The sequence below is a fragment of the Sinocyclocheilus grahami genome, unplaced genomic scaffold, assembly GCF_001515645.1.
Source record: "Sinocyclocheilus grahami isolate Dianchi unplaced genomic scaffold, SAMN03320097.WGS_v1.1 scaffold319.1, whole genome shotgun sequence".
Lineage (NCBI taxonomy): Eukaryota > Metazoa > Chordata > Actinopteri > Cypriniformes > Cyprinidae > Sinocyclocheilus > Sinocyclocheilus grahami.
Window position 1 is genome coordinate 1464706 of NW_015505498.1, and position 3749 is coordinate 1468454.

Consider the following 3749-nt stretch of genomic DNA (forward strand, 5'->3'; position numbering starts at 1 on the left):
TTTTTCTTTTTTGTACATTAAGTATTTTTCTCTATCTACTACATTTTAAATTAAAATTAATCAGGGTTAATATAATTAACTAAAACTAAAACTAAAAGGATTGAATAAAAAAACTAATAAAAAACTATATACATATGCTTTAAAAAAAATAATAAAAATGACAAAAACTAAATGATTATAACTTAAAATGAAAATGGAAAATAAAAAATAAAAATGTAATTATCAAAAGCTATAATAATACTTCAATGCTAATAAAATAACACAGAATTGCATTTCCTAGTGAAACAGGAATCGAGCTAGACCAGATCTGAATTTACTAAAACAATGACTAACTATGCATTTGGCTATTGGTTAACATTATCCAGTTCACATGGTCCAAATGACATCAGCAGATGAGCTAAATCATTTATTTTTGAAGAAAATTTACAAAGACAAACCATGTTTTCCTTTGGAATAATGTGCACAGATGAATCTTTCACAATAAGAGCGATACACGATAATTACGTGTATTAAGAAAGTAAATTGGGTCTGTTTTGATTTCATATTCACTGTAATTGCAGCGATTTCATGGATCACTAAAATGTTTTATCTCATTGTACCTGCACAATTACAATAAAGACCTTAAATTTCAAACAGAAAAATATGCGAAAGATTGGAAAGGTTGAAGTAACTGACTGACTGACTCTCACAAGCTTATTGTCACTGACAAAAAGAGGAGAAACACACCCGTTTCACACACGTACACACAATTTCTCACGATCTCTCCCCTGAGCGTGCACACACACACACACACACACACACACACACACATGAACCCCTCCCTGAGTGTATAAACACTCACACACACTGATTGAAGATCGCTCAGTTTGTGTGAAGTGAAACAGGGACGGCGCTCTGTAGAGTGCTGAGAGTGTGAGATTGCTAAACGCTGATATACAGATGTGTGAGTGGAGAGAGAGAAAGAGAGATTTACTGAAGTGTGTTAAGAGAATCACAGCTGCTGGGAGGATCACAGGGAGTCCTACATTTTGTGCTTCAGTGGAGAGAAATGTGGTTTAATTGGCAGTAACCTTTTCAGTATCCAGAGACCAGCCCATCACATGGCTGTACACACACAAACACCACAAACATATTATGCAAACAAATTATGCAAACATAATTTCATTTAATTCAGAATACATTAAAATTATATGAAATTTGCCTGAAGACAAACAATTTTGTCACTTTATTCCAAAAATACTTAAAAGTTTAATTTTCATGACTGTCATTTCAACCGCAGCATGCTGTTAAACACAGTACATCATTTGAGCTGTGTTGGAAACATTTTCATGATTTTCAGAAAAAAAGACAAAGACAATAACTCACTGTTGAACATTGTTAGTAGATAAATTAAATAAACTATTGAGAGTGTAAAGTGTTTTTAAAGAGAGTTTCCACAATGGCCGTAGTTGAAAATAAATAAATAAAAAAAATAAGTGACACAAATTGTTTTCGTAAAGTGCATTTATAAATGTGCAGAAACACAACGGCAAATTGGAGCTCACATTATATTCCTCATGATACAGTTGGGTACTGAATTCCTACTTTATATCCTTACAGTTAGGGACTATCCTTATTCACAAACATATTATGCAAACAAATTATGCAAACATAATTTCATTTAATTCAGAATACATTAAAATTCTATGAAATTTGCCTGAAGACAAACAATTTTGTCACTTTATTCCAAAAATACTTAAAAGTTTAATTTCCATGACTGTCATTTCAACCGCAGCATGCTGTTAAACACAGTACATCATTTGAGATGTGTTAGAAACATTTTCATGATTTTCAGAAAAAAAGACAAAGACAATAACTCACTGTTGAACATTGTTAGTAGATAAATTAAATAAACTATTGAGAGTGTGAAGTGTTTTTAAAGAGAGTTTCTACAATGGCCGTAGTTGAAAATAAAAAAATAAAAAAAATAAGTGACTCAAATTGTTTTCGTAAAGTGCATTTACATTGACACAGCAACCAAAAGTTATTCAATTTGAATGAGAGTTTGAGACGGCAGTTGGCAATGCAACAAAGCAGTTCAGCTTTATGTAAATACAGAGTGACATGATATGGCAACTACCAGTGGAGCAGCTATATCCACCCCATAGTAAAATGGAGAGTGAAGTCAAGGAAGAAGTTCTGTTCTGTTGGAAAGACTCTAATGCCACGTCATTCATTCATATTAATAGGTCTGGCCAATCACTGCTTGACACCTGGAGTATATAAGCCCTGAACTCTTTCTTTTTTGCAGTCGATGACACTGACGTTCCCCTCCATCCTCCCCACCACCACCAGGTTGGCCCTGTGCATCCATGGGGGTAGGTTCCGCCCCTGCCTTCACCTTCAGGCAGGATCCACTGAATCTGAATCCCATTATTAGGACTAAGGACGGGATCTACGCCAAAAAACTTTTCTATACAACTATACGTGAATCATTGTAACTCACTACCATCTGTTAAAGGGTTAGCTCACCCAAAAATGAAAATTAGCCCATGAATTATTCACCCTCAAGGCATCCTAGGTGTATATGACTTTCTTCTTTCAGACGAATCCAGTTGGAGGTATATTAAAAATTGTCTTTGATCTCCCAATCTGTTCAATGGCAGTGTTGCAGAGCATCAGTCCAAAAGAAGTGAAATAAAGTGCATCCATCCATAATAAAAAGTGCCTACACTAGCTTTCTATTTTTTCTATTCTATCTACTTGTTTTTCTTTGTGTTTGTGTGTGTGTTTGTGTGTGTGTGTGTGTATATATATATATATATTAGGGCTGTGCGATATTGAAGAAAAATGCGATATGCGATACCTTGTTTAAAAATGCAATATTCGATATGCGATAGCGATACGATATTGCTTAAAGTGTGTAAAATCAATTTAAATGATATTTTAAAATATTTAAAAATGAAAATTATATAACCAATTTGTTTCACATTCTTTCTTGGAAAATAAAGAATCACTATAACTTATGAAAGTGACCAGCAGTGTTTTAGCATTACTTAAAAAGTAATGTCACAAATCAGAAAATGTAATTTAACATCAATGTGAACATACAAAAAAAAAATTAATGACACTAATTTTATATCATTGTAACTTTGCTTTCCACACACTTTAAGTACTTATTCATATACCACAGCAAAAACTATAGTCTGAGAAAGTTCAAGCATGATTGAAGGCAAGTGAACAGTCAGTAAAAAAAAAAAATACACAATTTACAAGCATAGATCAAATAAACAGTAGTATTCAGGTACAGAAATGTAATAATTAAGTGTAAAATAACACTGCATAGTGTTCAATGTATGAATTACATTTAGATTAATCTTTGTTATAGCCATTTTGTTGTTTTGTTAACATTAGTGACATATTCAGCAGCACATATGTATAGGCTGCTGTCCCTTTAAATCCGACTGCACGGATCCAGTAATAATACACATCCGTGTATCTGCGTTTACGAGAATGATCATCGAGACGGGTACTATTGACATAATTCTGTGTGTATGTGTCTGTTCAAACATAAGGAGGAGATGCGAAAGACAAATCAACTCGGTCTGAAACGCGTCTCTCTGTGTGAGCGTGTGCTTTGCACGTGTGCGGCAGAACTGAAGAGACGCTGTGTGAGATGCGGCTTGTGCGCGCGCTTCAGGTGTGAGTCAGACAGCAAGACGAGATGGCAAAGAGTTGTTTTCTGCAACTTATTGCACTTAACTCTTTTT